At 42.8% G+C, this 20,291-nt stretch overlaps 1 pseudogene; it reads left to right on the forward strand.

Moving 5' to 3' along the window:
- Positions 1-10,147: 10,147 nt before the first annotated feature.
- On the forward strand, positions 10,148-19,917 carry LOC139359761 (putative uncharacterized protein MGC34800; annotated as a pseudogene).
- Positions 19,918-20,291: the final 374 nt, after the last annotated feature.

Below are 20,291 nucleotides of genomic sequence, written 5' to 3' on the forward strand. Positions count from 1 at the left end.
AATAACACACATGTACGGAAGATTGAGATGTTATCCCTAGTTGTTTTGTTTTGTTTTTGCTGAGGAAGTGTATGAAAAGGATTTCCAAATAAAGTCTGAACAGTAGTCACAGTAAGTAAACAAAATTTTAATTTATAAAATAAGGTTTTTTTTTTTTTTAAGGTGGAGTCTCACTCTGTTGCCCAGGCTGGAGTGCAGTGGCCCAGTCTCAGCTCACTGCAACCTCCGCCTCCAGGGTTCAAGCAATTCTTCTGCCTCAGCCTCCTGAGTAGCTGGGACTACAGGCGCATGCCAGCACGCCTGGCTAATTTTTGTATTTTTAGTAGAGACGGGGTTTCACCATATTGGCCAGGCTGGTCTCAAACTCCTGATCTCGTGATCAGCCTGCCTTGGCCTTCCAAAGTGCTGGGATTACAGGCGTGAGTCATCACGCCCTGCACTATGATTTTACCGTTGCAGTTTTGATAACGTATTTTCAATGTGTGGATCCATTCATCGCACATATATTTGGGTTGAACAAGCCCCACCTGTCCCCAAGTGCTAAACACTCCAAGCCGTGGCCCCGCCTTGGAAGGCAGTTCTTCTCAAGGCTCCCGGCGAATCTCTAACAGACCACAGTTGGAAGTTAGTGTTTCTGCCTTTACCAGCAACATACTCATCCTATTTTAACAGAGTGAAAGGTCACTAATTAATCTTTTCCCTTCCCTTGGGTAATATTTCCTTCTTGGAGGCAGAGGACAGATTCTAAAACCCATGGTGCAAAAAACACAAGAGCCACGGTTCGCAGTACTTCATGAGACCACTTGATAAAACAAAGGGACCGTTTTCAGTCCCTGCCCAGTAAGGGACTGCCCAGTAAGGGATTCATTCTGCCCAGTAAGGGATTACTTACTGGGCAGAAATGGAAAAAGGCTAACAAAAAGGTATGATGGAAATAATTTCTCCAAACCTTCGTTGTAGCCCCAAAAAGAAGAAAAATTAGCCAGACATATACGAGATGTAACTTGTGTAGTAGTTACGTTGATTCCATGAGCCATGCCTAAAGCCAGCTTTTTGTCACAGTACAGGGATGCCTTATCTTATCTTTGATGACTGGCAGGCCTTTGGTGGAATAGGAATTTATCCCAGAGCGCCCCTCCTATCTCTAGGTTTAGCATTTCAGTGTGATGTGATATGAGTACTTTGGACAGGGCAGTCAGGAAATCTGGGTTCTAGGCAGGGCCCTGACTACAGAGGGGTTAACAGACTGGGCAACCGCTTACCCTCATTCATGCTCAGTTGCCCCACCTGCAGAACGAGGAGTGGGACTGAGTAGCCTCTACAATAACTTTTAGCTCTCAACATTCTGCACTTTCCTAAATCCAGGGCTAGGGGAAGACATTGGAATTGCCAGTAGGCAGGTGTGATCCCCGGGTTTGGTGATCTGCAGTCCAAACTCTTTTCCTGCCAATTTTTGGCCTTTGGGTCAAGTGGCAAGATTCAATGCAATTTTCTTTATACAATAAATGAAGTGTAAATACAATGTTTCTAAATAACACAGTATTTTAAATTCACCATCTTATTAGAGAAAGAAATCGAGGTAAATATATCTATAAAACAAATACTTTCGTGACAAGATATCTTTTTAAAATACAGATTTTCATATATTAGTTTTATATAAAGTGAAGGACAAGTATACTAGGAACCAAATAAATGATATAATATTAAGTACATTTTTAGCTAGTTGCCACATGGTGCCAAAACCCTGTACCACTCAGTTGAAACGATCTGTTAAAATGGCTATTAGGTATCATATAGATAACTGATTAATTTTCTCACCTTTTAATTAGTTATTTTGTCATTGTATTGATGCAACTTATGTGAAAGGTTTTTCTTTCCTAAGAACTCATAGGTCATTTGCACTTAGTTACAAATGTCTATCTGGGGGGCACTGATGTCATGAATGATTTCATCTAATGGGTCAGAGCTATCCTTCTCCCAAAATCACTTTTTCATCTTCTTCATCTTCTAAAATGATGAAGGTCTAATTAATCTTGGCCTTCACAACTGCTCTCTCAGCACTGGAAAGAGCTATGTTCCCTTATACTACATCTAAACAATTTACATTAAAATAAATACGTTTCAAAACTCTATTCACACTGAGGTACTGAATGAAAATGGGGAAGAGAGAACTACTTCTTTTTAATGGACAATGAACTAACTGAATCGTATGCTGAACTTTTAAAGGGTAAGGAATCAAACCTAAAAATGATTTTTAAAATCTTATATCAAATTGGAGGCTTGATTATCACACATTACAAAGAAAGTATGTGAAATGATTCAAACATGACAGGTAAGCTTGACAGAACACCCACACTTTGCAGGAGCCTGAAGTGCTACGTGGATCTTTGTGGAATTTCAAACGGAAGTTACATATGCCACTGAACAATGTCACTAAAATCAAAGTCTAGGCAATGAAACCTGGTTCTGTGTCTTCCGTGTTTTCTCCCCTGGTGTCAAATATATTAGCACAATAGAGTCAAGAAAATGAAGGGGGAGAGCTGCTTCTCTAAGCAAGAGTTGTCCATGTGTCTGTGACATGGCTGGAGGTGGGTGTTCTGGACAAGTAAAGAACTTACTGGGGAGGTGTCTGTGTTTCCCAGTTAAGTTGCTAAGTTTCTACCCAAGGCTTTAGTTGTCCTCCCATGAAAAATTGTAGAAATTTGAAATTTGTAATGATGATGTTTTATGAGAAAGCCCATGAATGTGTGTTACTATTAGAGTATATCCACATGCTATCCAGTAATAGAAAATTGCCTAATAAAATATAATTTACCCACAAAGCAGAGTATCATGCAGCTATTAAAATAATGCACAGGGCACCACTGCAGTCCAGGCTGGGTGAGAGCGAGACTCCATCTCAAAATAGTAGTAGTAATAATAGTAATAATAATGCATATGAAGATTTGCCCTGAAGTGGAAAATGCTTGTTAAGTAAAAACAAAAACTTAGGAAACAAAATTTTACGTTTGATCTCCACTATATAAATAAATAAAATGGAGAAACATTTGCCAAAAATCACCCAATAATGGTTGTCGGTGGGTGGTAACAGCAATTGAAATGTTCTTCCTTACACTTTTATTAACTTTTTAAAAGAAAAGTATGTAAAATGCCAATTTATGACAATTGCTAAGTCCAGATGAACATCCCCCATTTCAAATTTGGAAGCCCCATTTTAAATTTTAGAAAGCATTGTTTTGATTTCACTTTCTCTATAGTTTTTTTATGTGAATTGTCCCTAGCTCCTGGGTGGCTTTTCTTGAGCCCCAGGTCCTTTCCACACGTCTGTGCTATAGCATTTATGTAATTCCTTCTGCCTCTCACACTAGTCTGAGGGCATTTGTACACCAGCACCCAACACAAGGCTGATTCCTGGTAGTTGCTCCAAAAGGCTTAGTGAAGAGGGTTAAGGGAAAATAAAATGGATGCACTATAGAAGTGGATCCATTTTTGTTAAAACATGATGAATAGAAGGTTGCTTACATATATATATATAATGCATCCAAACAAATGTCATCTGACTTTGTGCCTGTAACACTGCCCTAGTCACTTCTGGTTCATAGAAACACTTAAGGACTTAAACACCTTTCCCTGCCCTTCCCCCAAACACACAAATTTGGAAGGAGGAAAAAAAACCTTAAAAAAGCAATGAAAGCATTGTTGAATCTTTAGAAAGAACTAACTGTTGCTAGCTCAGATAAACTGGGTAATGAGAGTCTGTATCAGAGCCCTTGGTCACTCCTGTGGTTCTGACCAATGAGGCTCAAGTTCAAGGATGAAACCACATGTGCAAGAAAGGTGGAATTCTTAAAGGGATAAACGTTTTTATCTATCATGCTGCTCAGTGATTTGTATCAAATATCTATCAATAGTTTAGTAAAAAGACCTGCAACTGTGTTTTACTATTGTCTTCATTATGACCTCACAGCCTTGGGTAAAGTTTGAGAAAAGACTGGAAGAACTGAGTTTGAGCTGCAGTGAACCAGGCCAACTGACGACGAACATTTTAACTGTGAAGACTGAGACAGTGAAGTGGGCTCCTAAAGGCATTAGCACATCCATCATCTCTTGTGATCTCTTAAGAAATATGCAGAGAAAAGCTGGCTTTGGCTTAGGTGTGAGAAATCTCTACGGTATCATGGCTGGGAGTCAAGGGACCTGGGTTCTGGCCAGGCCATCAACCAGCTGTGAGACCTTGGGAAAGTCACTTAATGTTTCTGGGCCTCAGGCTTTTTTCCTGTAAAATAAAAGTACTGGATAAAAGGAAGGGATGGGACTAGATGATCTCTCAAGTTCCTTCTCATTCTCAGATTCTTTGACTTCTTTTTTCAGTTCCATGAGGCTCTTCTAACACCCTCTGTGCTCAGTTTTCTCATTGGAAACATATCTACATCTTCAGAGAGGAAAATACAAAGGCATTCTGTACTCACCACTTGGAGGTGAATATAAACTTCAAAGGGAGTGGTTTTCAAATAAGAAGAGCTCACTGTGTCACATGACATGGGGAGGACAGGCAGTGCAGATGCCCGGGGCGGTGGGGCACTTGGGAAGCGCAGCTAGAAAGTTTTCACCATTCTTCTCCCTTTTCAGCTATCGTTGGTTTATTTTATAGATGTTAATATCATTATTTGAATACAATATTTTTTGATAATAGTGATATAAAATAAACTTTCCTGTATTACAATTTTTTTAATCTTATGAACCTTATTCTAGTAATCACTGATGATTTCTGTTTATTTTTACTTATTTACATAGGCTTAAATATCGAACCAGCATGTAGGGTGAATTGTCTAAATAGGGTGGCCAAGGGGATGTGTCGGTGAATTCCTGCTGTAGACTTGCACTTGGCATCGCCGGAACCACTCCTGGGGGGCAGCTTAGGAAATCTTGAAATTAACCTTTCTTTGGAGATGACTGATTCAGATCCTAGAGCTGCCAATCTAACTCTGGCATCAATGTGGTCATGAAAAAGGAACAGGCGTTGCTTCAGAACATTCTCCATTTCTACATCTTAAAATGCAACCCTTCCCTCATCTCTGATGTATCCATCTCCTTGGTAGTTATGCAAAATTAGAAACTTCAGTCACGCAAAACCTTCTGTTAAAAAAAATAATAATAATAAGTTCCTCATGTGTCTCCTGATAATGGATGGTCTTGTTAGTTTCCCCTAACATGTGGGGAGAGGAGAAAACACTATGGTCGCTGGGATAGTTTTGGTGGTGCCCTCCAAGACCCATTGTCTGTGGTCCCCACAGGAAGGCCCATGCTGACTGCATAATGTGTGTGGGCAGCCCTTGTGAGGTTGTTGAATGACGTCAGTCTTGGCACCATGTTGTAACACTGAGTCGGTAGAAGGCTCAACCAGTACTACATATTTGTTTTTATTGTTGTTGCTTTAAACACAATCAGGGCTTAGCTATAGCTAGAAACATTGTAAAGTTCCCCTGTCTCCTTCATCCTCCAACATCTTGTCCTCAGATGAACACTCACTGGCATTAGTGAAGACGCCTTGTCTGCTGACCTGCTAGATCCACCACAAAAAGAAATCACTAAGAAGGGACGAAATATGCAAGACCAATCTAGGTTGAAGAAGATTAGCAACCACCAAAAATGATGTTGTAGGTGAATATTTAATAACATAAAAATATTCAGTCAAACCATGGGATAAATAGTGTGATTAAAATGCTGGGAACAAGTTTACAAAAAAAAAAATACAGGCCATATTAAAATGTGAACTGTGTTTCCCTCTGGATGAAAGGCTTTAGTTTTAAATTTTGTTCTATGGCTTTTAGAAATTATTTTATATATGACAATAATGAACGTGTTTGTATTTAGAAGACATTATTTTCTTCTGATTGATTTGAGTGGGTTGGAATAGACAGATGGTCTGCATGGTAGTTCTCTCATTGCCTAGGATTTTAAAAATCCTTCAATAATCATCATCATCATGAAAATATCCACCATTTATTAAATGCTTGCTGAGCACTTGACATGCAATGTGTCATTGAATCCTTAGGAAACTCTACAAAGTGGGTCTGTTGTTCTGCCCATCTTAACAAATAAGGAGCATGAGACAGAGGTTAGGAAGCTCACTCCAGGTAACACAGCTAGTAAATAACAATGCCAAGGACATGAATCGGGTTAATGTCTGGGCTATTCATCTCTTTGCTATTAATAGTCCAAATATACCACATGCATGAATATGAGCTAATTTCTTAAATCTTCGAGTTCTAGTTCATTTTGTATTTCAGCCACTTTATTTACATGTATAATTGCTTTCCATTAGTTATAACAAGATCAGTTTGGGGTATAAACTGATCTTCCATTTGTAATTCAGCTACCTTCCCTTTGAAAAAACAGGCCTATGCTATTATGTGCTTTAGTAAGAAAAAAAATGTAACAAAAAATATAGATGATTGTATATAAGTTAGAACATGCTAGCTGCACGAATAGGGGCCGAGAGTCAAGGAGGAAAAGCATTGTTGTATTATTCAAAGTTAATTATAACATCTATCTGCAACAACGAGCTCACAACCTTTCTTCCCTGGTGACAATCAGGTGGTTAAGTTTGGAAAAGATTGAGCAAGTCCAGTAAACATTTAACAGCAGTGACATCTTTACTCTGAGATCTAACAAAATTAATATATTATTATTTCAGCTGTGAGAAAAATCTAATGAAAATGATAAAAATGTATACCAGGAAAGGAATCATTGGAGTTATAGAATAAAGATTATTCCATGTGATGAGAGCCCCAAATGAATTTCTATTTGGAGTCACTAATGGCCTTTCAAATCTGTGTGGGGCACTTCTTTTTTTTTTTTAGAGGCAGTGCAGGCTTCCTTAAGCGGTAGCCAATTAGCTTGTGGAGTCAGAGTCTCTACCTCATTCCAGGAATGGAGCTAGATATGATAAATAAGGTTGAAGTTGTGCAATATCTTTGTGACACTTTTGCTAGGAACGCAGAAGAGAAGGGCCAAGGTGCCGATCGCAAGTATCTGGGTGGATCATCTAAACCAGCGGTCAACAGTTACAATGTTCGACATCAAATATTGTGATGTCTAAGGGGCAGGAGTGGGCAGTTTTCCAAGTGAGTGGAGGCTCCTCAGGGAGGGGTGGGGAGCAGGCTATGGCTGGGATCTCATCCTGTAGAAATGGACAAACCTGGGGGGGGGGGGGGAATGGGCATTTGTGATATGAATTATTAATAGAAATGTGACGTGGTTACGGGATGTGTTCCCTGGCCAGTCTGCTTGTGGAAAAGAGAAGAGGGATGTGGCGGCATATCCCTACTGGGTGCGTGCCTCTTTGCTGGTGGGACAGGGAAAGGGAATAGAGACCAGAACTCAAACACTCTCAGTATCTGATGACAGAAGGAAAATAAGGTGTGTTTATGTCTAAAATATGCAGCATAATGAAGGCACCAGAACAACATTTAAACTGTGTTTCTTAGTCATGTGATCCACTGCCAGCAAGGTCTTTCTGGGTCCCTGAGAACAGCCTTCTACAGAATTTCCCCATTATTTTTGTTTTTAAGAAACAGTGTCTCGCTGTCACCCAGACTGCAGTGTAGTGGCCAATCACAGCTCACTGCAGCCTCTAACTCCTAGGCTCAAGCGATCGTCCCACCTTAGCCTCCCAAGTAGGTTGAACAACAGGTGTGTGCCATCTTGCCTGGCTAATTTTTAAGGGGTGTGTGTGTGTGTGTGTGTGTGTGTAGATAGGGTCTCCATCTCCACAAAACATCTGGAGGTGTTGCCCAGGCTGGTCTTGAACTGCTGGACTCAAGCAATCCTCCTGCCTCAACCTCCCAACTATTTTTAATTTTTGAGGAAGCTCTATACTGCTTTTCATAATGGCTGCACTAATTTAGATGAAATTAGAGATTTGTGGCCTCTTAGATATAATCATTCTTATTTGATGGGAGAAAGCTGACTACACAGGGATTCTTCACTAGTACATTGGCCCCCACTGTCACTTTGGGGAAGCTGAGACTTCAATGACCAAATCTGAACAGTCACAATTCAACTGGTGCTGACTTTTCCTGGAAGAATAATCCCAGAAGCTCCAAGCCCAGAATTTTAAACCCACATACACAATCTGTGCATGCACGCATGCACATCCCCCTCCCCCCGCACCTTAAAATCCCTTTTACTTGATGTGGTGTCGCTGGTAGAAGAGATTCTTTCTTCTTCGTCGTCGTCTTCTTTTTTAACCTTAAGCAACTTGTACTTTTATAAAGTCATGCAGATCCAAACAAATAAAAATCAATAGGCAAACAGAAGCAAACCATAAAAGAGATCTTTTCATATATGAATAAGACGTTAAGAGATCAAATCACAGCATATTATACACAGTATTTCCTTCAAAAGACAGGACACTGAAATAACCTAGGCCAAGTATTATACTTTATAAAGTCTAAGAATTCATAAGTGCTTCTCCAATGTTTTTTTGCACCTTAGTCATACCTGAGCCTGTTTTAAACCTCCTTCTGGCCAGTTCAATTTGATCCTGTAGAATCTGTGCCCAATCTCTTGGGCCAGGAAGTTTATCCACATGGTTAGCTCTACAGTACTTTCTGTGAAGACTGAAAAACAAAATGTAAAATATTGTTAAATACCTTAACAAGTAAAACATGCAGATATGAAACAAACATATTCTAAAAAGAAAAAAGTATATTTCTAAATGATGTGAGTTCTGCATGATATATCTTCAGTGTCTCTATTATATTTCTTTGGTAAAGATGGAGATTGGCAGGTCTGGCTAGGTCCAATGCGTTGTGCTTCAAAATGAAACTGGTGATAATCACTAAGTAGTTTGTAAGGAAGCTGCTCTTTTTACTGGTTCTACATCCATTTGTATGTGTCTTATAAGCAGAGAAAATGTTTCCTAAGGGTCTACTGATGTTATGACAAGGTTTAGCAAATGTATTAAGAGAGTTCACTTTTTTTGTTGTCAATTCAAAATTGCATGCAAAATTACATGGAAAGATGATATTTCTCATGGTGATTTCTACTAACTCAATCAGTACTCAAATAATAATGCAGTTGGTGTCATGATGAAAGTCCGAATTCTACTTCATGTCAACCCCTTGTACATCACATGAGCTCCCAGGAAAGAACTACCCGATTGAGCACAAAGGGAACTAAGGGAGAACCCCATGGCAGCACACAAGGGAGGCAGGACGATGATCATGGGAAGGCTGTGCACAGTCTGTGGCTGCACATGTGGCGCTGGGGTTGACATTTCTGCCTCACACTCACTCCTGAGCACTTTTCAACTCGTCTTTTCAACTTGTTTTTTGTAAGGTCAAGATCTGGTAGGCCATCACATCACGTTGCCTCCTTGGCATTTAAAATATTGGTAATTTCAATGTTTTAAAAAGTTTCTCTTAGAAAACAAAAAGGCAAAAGAAAATATTGACAGATTCAACTACAGAAAAAGGTAAAATTTCTATTGAATGAAAAATAAGACATTTCGTCAGAATGAGAAAAGCTAGTTGTACTAAATGTGACCAGAAAGGTTCACTATCTACTGTCAGATAAAGAGCTCATTCAAATAAAAGAGTAACTTCAAAAGTCCCCATAGATAAATGGGCAAAAAATATTTAATAAAACATATTAGGAAAAATGTCCAATTACTTTGGACATTTTGCAGTTCCAAAGAACTGCAAAACACATTTTATACCTACTAAAATTAGAAAAACAATTTAGAAAGCTAATACTTGATACTGATAAAATTGGTACATTTAAACATTACTGTTGATGCGAACAGGCAAAACTCTTTTGAGAAATAAAAGTAATATTTAATGGAAGACATAAAACTGTTATACCTTTGGACTGGTAATCTTACTCCTGGAAATTTATCTTAAGGAAATAACTTGAAAAAGAAAAGCAGCTATATGTGATCTCTACTGTCAAACACATGGAAACAATCCAATTGTGCAGTAAGATTAATGTCAGTAGTGTGGCGGATACATTTCAGGGATCCCAGAGTGAAGTGGGGGCTCCCCTTCAGGAAGCTACTGTGAAAGTCTGAAGCATCTAGGGCCTCTCAGAGAACCGGCATTGTTTGGTTAATCACATGATGTGGTAAAGAGAGAAGAAACGGATGGTATGTGAGCTGAAAGAACATCGCAGGCTTGGTTTGGAGCATGCTGAGTTTGGGGTGTCTGTGGAGCACCCACATGGAGATGGCAGATATAGACTTGGTTACAGGACCCCCAGCAGGTACCAAAACCTGCAGATCTTCAAATCCCTGATATAGGCCAGGCATGGTGGGTCATACCTGTAATTTCAACACTTTAGGAGGTTAAGATGTGAGGGTTGCTTGAGGCCAGGAGTTTGAGACCAGCCTGGCCAACACAGTGAGACCCTGTCTCAGCTAATCAATCAACCAGTCAATCAATAAATAAATAGATAAATCCAGGAGTGGTGGTACAAGCCTGTGGTTCCAGCTACTCAGGAGACTGAGGCAGGAGGATCACTTGAGCCTAGGAGTTCAAGGCTGCAGTGAGCTATGGTCACACCATTACACTCCAGCCTGGACAATCAAGCGAGACCTTAAGCAACTTGTACAATTGTGCCCTGAGACTCTGGAGCATACAACAGCAGTGGAGGGGTGCCCAGCCTATTTGCATTATTTTTTATTGTTGTATTGAATTTTTTTTTTTTCTGAACATTTTCAATCTGCAGCTGGTTGAATCTGTGGATGCGGAACCTGCAGACAAGGAGGCCAAGTGTATTTAGACAGAGAAATCTAAAGTTTAGAGAAGGGGCCAAACTGAACACACTGCTTTAAGAGGCACAGACATACATGTGGTGGTTAAAACTGAGAGAGGTTGGGCATGGTGGCTCACACCTGTAATCCCAGTACTTTGGGAGGCCAAGGTGGGTGGATCACTTGAGGTCAGGAGTTTGATACCAGCCAGGCCAACATGATAAAACCCCATCTCAGCCAAAAATACAAAACATTACCCAGGCGTGGTGGCATGCGTCTGCAGTCCTAGCTACTCAGGAGGTTGAGGTAGAAGAATTATTTGAACCTGAGAGAAGGAGGTTGCAGTGAGCCAAAATCGCACGACTAAACTCCAGCCTGGGCAACAGAGCAAGGCTCTGACTCAAAAAACAACAACAGCAACAACAAAACAAAACAGTGAGAGAGAGAATGCTCACCAGCAAGAACACAGAGAGTGGAAAGGGCATAGGCTGGGTTGGGAACCCTGGGGCATGCTACGCTGCCAAGGAGAAGGTGGAGGCAGAAGAGTCCATTGAAGGGCTCGAGCATGGCTGGCCAGGCAGGAGGGGCGGGGAGAGTGGTGGGAAGGCCAGTGAGTGGTTATAATAAAAAGGAGGGACCAGCAGGCTTCAGGGCAGAAGAGGGGTAGGAGGGTTGGAGAGACGGCTTGGTGCCCTCTGAAGGTCAGTAAGGGCCAGGAAGGGTGGCCACTCTCAGGACACCTGGCCCAGAGGGGAGGGCAGAAGAAGAGGGGAGACAGGAGTGCTGAGGGATGGGGACTTGGGCGTGGGGTGCAGGCTGAGGGAGCAGCGGTGTGGCAGAAGAGAACAGGATAAAGGGAAAAAGAGGAGACGGTCAAAGGCACCAGCCTGGGGGGCTGGGGCTGATGGATCTGGAATCGATATGGAGGGGCTTCCTCTAACAGAAGGAGGGAAACGTCCTTTTCTGAACCCATGGGAAGGGAAGATGGTCGATTCAGAAGTGGTTCTAGGCTGGAGCAAACACTCCTGAGGCCTCAGTGGGTTCAGGGGTGAGGAGCTCTGGAGGATGGAGAGTGTGGGGGAGGTGAGGGATCTTCTCAGAAGAATCGGAGAGGGAGCGGACCACAGACAACTAATACGGCTGCCAAGCTGCAGATGAGCTATGGGGTAGGGCTATGCAGTGTGGCGACAGGCTACAGGCTTTCCACCTCGGTCGCCTGCAGCTCCTTTAGGACAATGGATGACAGGGCTGGTCTAGGCTCAGGATGTTGCTGGGCAGTTTTGGCAGAAGAACAAAGATATAATCCCTTGAAGATGCTGAAGGTGTGACCTAGCATGAATGAACTCACCTCTCCACTCCCTCCCATCTCCTTCACCCCCCAAATCTAGGAAGGACGGAAGGATGTGAAGACAGAAAAAGGCTTGTGGACTTGGAGATATCTATAGAGATCAGGGAATGCAGATGTCAATGGGTTGGCAAGCAGGGGTCACAGAGCTGGAAGAATTGTCCCCTGAGATACCGGAGCATCAGCAGCTGAGGAGCAGCCACGTGTGAGGATGCTAAGGTGTGGCCAACAGTGCAGGGCTGAAATGCAGCAGAGGTGAATGTCACTGTGGATGAGGTCCAGTGACTACATAGGCTAGGCCATCTGTCATGTGGACAGAGAAGTGATCAGGATGACAGTGGGACTGGGGAGAGAGATGAAGATGTAGGGCTATGATAAGAGTCTTAGTGGAAAAGTTCCATTGAAGCCCCACCTGCAGAAGAGGGGCAGTGATGCTTAGAAAGCAGAATTAATGACTAGGGAGAAAATCAACGAGGCTGCCCAATGTATGATATGGGAGGACCGGGAGAGCAAGGTGTGGAGGTGCTGAGGAGAGGCTATCCCTGGGGGTGTGCATGCTTTCAAATCTCTGCCACTAGATTCTAAGTAACTTCAGGGTCTTCATCTCTTTTGTCTCCCTCAAACACCTACTATAGTGCCTTTTTCTGAAGAAGAATTCAAGCATTTGATAAATAAGCAAACATATTTTCCAGTTTTGTTTCTAATGGAAGCAAATACATTAGCTTACAAATTTTGACTAATTGGGGGAAGTGTTTAATTAATAGGATCTACTTAAAGAAGCAAGGTCTTATTGACTTCAAATGTCCACAAGAACATTTACTAATCAGATAATTTCCAAAACGTTCTTGAAGTCATGTTTTAATAAACAGAACAAAATATTTCCATTTAGCATCCTATTTATGTATATAAAAATGTGTGCTTCAAAGTGGCTCAATCCACTGTCTTAGCAGGTAAACATCTTGCCCCCCCCCTTGTAATATTATTTATAGTTAATTTCCATAGCAATCCCGCTTTTCTTGGGTTGTGAAATGCATGTGTCCAAATTAGCACACATTAGAAAGTCGTGGCTCCAAATTAATGAAGTGGATTTGTACTACACCACACTGAATGATTCCCATGTGGACAAGCAAGTTCAAGATAAGCCAAAGGAGACTGTGGGCTCTCTGCTCCTACATCGTGAGGAGGTTCAGATCAGACCTTTCTAGTCCAACCTTGAGCTCAAATATTCTCTCAGTCACTAAAAGGGCAGCCATGTCTGCTTATTTTTTTCTAGTTTCAATGAAAACTTACTTAGTTTCAATAGAAAGAAGTCAAGAAAATCACTGTCTCCTGGGTCTGTGTCTAAGATCTTTGAAGGTGCAGCAATAGGCTTTTCAAAACATACCTATACAAGTAAATATTTCCACCGGACACATAATTGACATTCTAGTTCATGAATTACATCTAAACTTAAAAGAGACTTTTAACTGGAATTTACCTACTGAAGACGAAATCTTATTCTCTCCATTATGACAGCAGATGAGACCTCAAGAACAAGGCCAAAAGACTGTCATTGCATTGATCTGCAGTCAATATGCTATGTGAATAGAGGTATTGGGGAGACAGAATGCATTTTTGCTACCTAAATCTATAGCTACAGGTCAAGCTATTATCCTGGTAACAGTTCCATTAGGAGTAATGATGTGAAAAGAGGTATTGCATTAATGTGCTGAGTTTTCTACTATGGTAATAGTGGGTCATTAAGAATCATAGTCAAACCATTTGCATTCATCTTTAGCATGCAGTACGCTCTAAAAGGAAATTTCTCTCCTTTCCTATTTTAATACATGAAGAAGAAGCAAGGGCTAATTTAAAAAGAGCTCAGATAATCTGAAAAAGTGGAATAAGATCAACAATTAAACTAAATAAAAGAGTTAAAGCATCTCTTCTGCTTAATATAATTTGAGTCTCAAGGCACAGGTAGTATGTGAAGTTACCAGAGAAATGACAAATATTCAGTCTGATCTGTACATGAATAATGACTTTTCCCATATGCCAGCATCCATTTGAACCCTGACCTTTAATTGTATATAAATAAGCTGCAGGTGGCTGGGCAGACCCTTCCTTCAGAATGCTGCTCCTCATGTAATCATCATCAAGTGAACGCAGCAGCACGTGTGTGTCTGACATGCTGAATGTGCCACTCTGTGAATAGGGCAGATTGACCATGTTCCCCAAACAGCGATCTATCCACACTGTCGTTCTCCTGAGGGTCTTTTAATTTGGGTTTTTCTGGATGGCTGTGCAGGGAAAAGCAGAATGTGGCATGGACTTTGAAAGGAAGTCACTGTGTCTAGCAGACACTTTAAGAAGCAGGAGTAGGTTGGAAGAGCTTTCACGTTGCTGTGAAATCTTCTAAGAACTCTGGCTGGCAGTCACAGCACAGCTTCAGATTTGATGACTCAGTTTTAACTTGTGGTAAATCAAGGTTTACATCTTGCAAGGAAATCAAGGTTTAGAGCTGGCAGAACTGAAAACCAGGTCTTCATTAGATCTGCCAAACTCCTAGAGTTCACAAGGGGCAAGGGACAATAGTCTCTGCAGTCAGGTCCCAGGGGACAATCAGAGGGACCCAACTGGGGACCACTTGCAGCCAGGGATGTACAGAGGGAGAGGGAGTCGTGGGAGGCAGCCTGCCCACACGTCTGAGTGAGTGGACCACAACCAGGGTCCCTCCCACTCTCTTTCCTCTTACTGTCTTAGAGCTATCATTTGAGACTCCCCATCTGCTGGGCAGTTTAGACACATCTCATTTAATCTCTCAGCAGCCAGTGGGGGTAGGTACTGTGCTCCTAAATTACCAATGACAAAATTCAAGTATGGCAGCTTGAATAACTGGCTTCAGACTGCATAGCTAACAGGAGCTATTTTCCACATAAATGACTTACATTTATATTTGTATTTGTGCGCACAGTGATTGTAAATGAAAAATGGTTGAATTGTAAACATAAGCAAACTCATGGCTAAGTGAATCCTCCTATGTTAAACTTGAGAATGCCGGATGTTACTTTCAACCTCACAAAACAGACTTGAATATAAACAGACTAAATGTCCCCCAACTAAAAGGCAGAGTAACAAGTTGGGTAAAGAAGCAAGATCCAACTCTATCTTCAAGAGACCCATCTCAGATACAATAACACCGATAGGCTTGAAATAAAGGGATGGAGAAAAAAATCTACCTAGCAAATGGAAAACTAATAAATCAGTTGCTAATCAAATTTCAGTCAAAACAGACTTCAAACCAACAAAGAACAAAAAAGACAAAAAAGGACATTACATAATGAAAAAAACCTATCCTTAATATATATGAACCCAACACAGGAGCACCCACATTCATAAACCAAGATCTTACAGCCTTACAAAGAGACTTAGATAATCACACAAAAATAGTGGGAGACTTCAATACCCCATTGACAATATTAGATCATCGAGGCAGAAAGCTAACAAAGATATTTGGGACCTGAACACCTACCTAATGGTCCTAATAGACTTCTAGAGATCTGTCCACCCCAAAACAACAGAATATACCTTCTTCTCATCTGCACATGGCACATAATCTAAAATTGAACAGACATCCAGCCATAAAACAATCCTTAGTAAATTTTTAAAAACCAAAAGCACACTCTGAAAACATAGTGCAATAAAAACAGAAATGAGTACTAAGAAAATCTCTAACAACCATACCATTACATGGAAATTAAACAACCTGCTCCTGAATGACTTTAGGGTAAAGAATAAAATTAAGGAATAAATCTAGAAAATCTTTGAAAATAACGGGAAATAATTTAAAAGAATAAATAAGATTAATAGACTGCCAGTTGGACCAATGAAAAAAATCCAAGATTCAAAAGAAGATCTAAATAAACACGATAGGAAATGACAAAGGGGACATTACCACCTACCCCACAGAAATACAAAAATCCTGAAATTTAAAAACATACACACACACACACACACACACACACACACCCCTTATGCAAACATAACTAGAAAACATAGAAGAATTTGATAAATTTCTTGGAAGCCTACAACCTCTCAAGATTTAACTAGGAAGAAATTGAATTCCTTAACAGACTTATAATGAGTTCTGATATTGATCAGTAATAAAAAGCCTACCAACTAGAAAAAGCCCAGGACCACATGAATTCACAACCAAATTTTACCAGGTGTATAAAGAAGATCTAGTAAGATTCCTACTAAAACTATTTCAAAAAATTGAGTAGGAGTGTTGGGTTCCCAGCTCTGGGGGAAATTCAGGCAGGATACTCAAGCGGACCTGTGGAGGGGTCCAGGTGGAAAGGAACTCCTGCTAACAGCCATGTAACTGAGTCATCTTACAAGGGGATCCTCCAACCCCAGCCAAGTCTTTCAGTGATGTCACCCTTGACTAATATCTGATTTAAAACTCATGAGAGATCTCAAGCCATAATTCTACAGCCAAGTTGATCTCAAATTTCTGACCCATGGCAACCATGATAGATAATAAAATTATTCAACTGAGTTATTGAATTTTAGGGAAATTTGTTATATAACATTAGATAACTCCACCTTCATTACTTTAGATAACTCCACCTTCATTACTTAATCACCTTATAATACCCACCTCCAAATACCATCACACTGGGTGTTAGGTTTCAACATATGAATATAAAGCACAAATGACTTTAAAAATACAAATAACCTCTTTAACCTTTGGTTGACTCCTTTTCTTATTAATATTATTGACAGTACGCTTCTTAAAATGAAATAGTTTTCCTCATTTATCTTTCACTTTTTGATAAGGTGGAGTAATTCAACTAAAAATTGGAACTATTTATCCATGATGATAATGAGATGCCCAGAAATGTATCTTTGAGGTATTTATCATAGAACAACAGGAATGTCAAAATACCATCTGTTAGTGAATTATTGCTCTTTAAAAGATTAGTGATGGCGTTGTAGCCTTTTGGGGAATACTCTTTAATACTGGTTACAGATAGCTCTTTGTAATTTAAAAAACATAAAACAGTAATAAATTAACAGGTAGAATTCTAAAATATATTACATAGAGAAGGAGAATTAAATGAAGCAATGTCTCACATATTCAGCATTTTGAGGAAACTCATACAAGGGAAATTTCTAGGATGAATGTATTTTTTGAAGTAATCAAATTTAAAGAATTGTAACTGTTGGCTTTTCTTTGCTTCTTAAACACTATAAACTAAAATCATGTCAGAAGTATACCATATTCTGACATTAAATAGTTCCGTCTCTACTGAAGGTCAATCTCCTGACAGTGTGACTATCTAATATGGATAGAGATTTGTGATCGCTGCTTCCAATTTGCCGTGAATGAGAAATTTCCAGTACTATTGGAATTCAGTGTAAACGGAGAGTCACTATGCTCTAAATGATGGCCTGCAGGCAGGGATGCTGGAGCATAAGGTAGAATTTTGCTGTAACATTGGATGTATTACAATATGTATCTTTTGGTTTATATTTATTATGTAAACAATTCTAGCAACCTGATTTCTTATCTTCCCTTCTGTTAACTCAGAGATGTCCCCTGGCTACTGTTTTTTTCTTGGTAGTTTTCTGAGCCATTTAATCTTTCAGACAACCAGCTTGTGTCTGAACATATGTGTGTGTGTGTGACACATGCACATGTCACAGGGTGAGCTGTTGTGTGTGCATATGTGTGTGTGTGTAGATGGCTGAGAGGCACCAATGACAGCCTGTCTGGGTGCAAACAGGCCAAGCCCCACTCCTCAAGATGGAGGAGGAGCTGTTGCCCCCTGCGGGGACTCCCCAGTAGGCCACTGGGGGAAGCCCCAGGGCCCAGACAGCAGGTGGCGAGCAGCAGCCGGCCAGAGAAGAACTACAGCGAGAAACTGTGCGGAGCTCCAGCCCCTGGACTTCTTAGAGCAGAAAAGCCTGGGCACCCCGCCCCTGATGATCTCACTGCACACAGCCTAGGGCTCCACTCGCCAAGGAATCCGGAACCTTCTCCTACCAGCTCGCCTAGCGACCAGGCCAACAGAGTGGTCTCTGAGGAGCCCGCGCAGGAAGGCAAGGCGACGCCCGCGGAAAAGGATGCCGAGCCTGTAGAAGCAGAGACTTCAGGGGGACCTGCGCGGGGCGGCGGCCCCAGTGCCCAGCACAGCAGGAGCTGGAGACCGCGCTGAGCACCAGATGACGGCCCGGTTCCTCCAGGGCGCCTGCAGGCAGGCGGCAGAGTGGCTGTGCCGGGAACCTGGAGCGGCTCCTGGCCCCACGCAGGCAGGGTCCCCAGAGACAGCTCGTGTAGCGGATCCACAGTCCCGGGGCCCTCAGGCACCGCCGCCGCTGCCGCCCTCCCTCAGCCCTGAGCACGTCCGCCCTGGCCGAGCCAGCTGCCCCCAGTGAACCCGCGCCCGGCGCTCCGGCTCTCCGTAGGGCCCTGTGGATCCCGCAGGCTCGCGATCCTGGTTCCTGTCCCAGCCTGCGCCTGCTCCAGCGCCCCCGACTCCCCAGCGGCTCCTCCCTACTTCTAGCCTTGGCTGCTTCCAGCGCGGAACCGACCCCCTCCCCTGCCTCCAACCTCGCGGGTCGCGCCTCTTTGCAGCCTCTTTGGCGTCTGCGCCTCAGCGCTGGGGCCAGGGTCCCTCTTGAGCTCGCCGCCAAGCTTGCCAAGCCCGCCAAGCCCTCTTCTTCCTCAGCTCTCCTGGCAACGTCTTCCTCGCCCGCTGTTCGACATCGCGCCACAGCCAATGCCTGCTGTAGCTGTCTCCTTGGCGAAGCGCTGCAAGGGCCAGCGCCCAACCTGTCGCTGCGGAAGACCTGGGCACAGAACCTGCCCTGGTGCCGGGCAAGCGCTTGTTCTTTAAGTCCCCGGCCTGGGCAACCTGGAGGAGCCCAGGGAATAGCGCTCAGGACCCACAGGCTGGACAGCCTGCCCGCCCGCCGCTGGCCACTAGGCGCCCGGGACCTGACCACCGTCCCGGCCACCTCCGCCGGTTGGCAGGGACGGTCCCCTTTCAGCTTGCAGTTCCTCAGCGAAGAGGAGGGCCCTCCACAGACCCTCGCCGGGTCTCCAGCGCCGCGCCCACCATGATCACAGATGGAACTCAAGGTCACCGCAAGGCCATCAGGCCGGGCAGGACCCGCTGCTGCGGGGGGAGTCCAGGACACCGCTGGACTTAAGAGAGGGGTGGGCCCGGGCTTCGCGCCGGTGCTGCCCCCTCACCCGTCTGGATCTGGTGCCCTGCAGATCCAGGAGGGCACCCACACTGGGGAGAAGCGATTCAGCGGTGCCATCTGCAGCAGAGCTTGCACCAGCAAAGGCAACTTCCAGGTACACTTGGCACTCACATGTGGAATAATGACCCCTACATCCTCCCCCAAGGCGAGTTGCCTCAGTGGAACAGTCCATGGTTCTGCTAGGGAGTGATGGCCTGAAGTTCTCTGAAACATTCCAGAAGGATCTGACAGCCCGAATAATGAATGGCGACCCCAATATTTGGAACCAGCATGCTGCTTGCTCGCAGGAGCTTGCCGTAAAGAATGAGATTTCCATCATTCAGAACACAGGCTTTTCCCACATCCCAGGAAATTTTGGCTGCTGCACCGCCCCTCTGGGTACCCTGGGATGCAAAAAAGCTCAAAATAGTCCTCCCATTGTCAGCCTGGACAAAGCACTGCAGCAGCCTGCACAGCAGGCAGTATCCATTGGCCAGGTCACCCAGAAGAACAAGGAGATGGTCTAAACTGGCTGAACACAGGGGACTCAGGTCCTTCCACAGTGAACCTGACTGTTCTTGAGAATTCTGCAACCTTTTAAGTAAAAAAAAAAAAAAAAAAGTTGATTGGAAAGTGGCCTCAGGAACACAAAGATCCCAGGCAATCCTCACTTTTCCCTAGAGGGTCTCACTGTGTTGGCCAGCCTGGACTCGAACTCCTGGCCTTAAGCGATCCACAACTTTGGCCTTTCAGTTGCTGGGATTACAGGCAAGAACCACTCCACACCTGGCCTTTGGAGGGACTCTTGCTTTGTGTGTTCAGGCTGGTCTTCCTATGTAATCAGTAAGATGTTCCTGCAGTTTAGTTTGGGATCTTTCTGCACAAATTCAGTGGATCCTGTGATTTTTTTCATGTAATAAATTGTATTACAAACAAATTTGCAATGAATAAGCT

This window comes from Macaca nemestrina, chromosome 18 (assembly GCF_043159975.1).
Source record: "Macaca nemestrina isolate mMacNem1 chromosome 18, mMacNem.hap1, whole genome shotgun sequence".
NCBI classification, from domain to species: domain Eukaryota; kingdom Metazoa; phylum Chordata; class Mammalia; order Primates; family Cercopithecidae; genus Macaca; species Macaca nemestrina.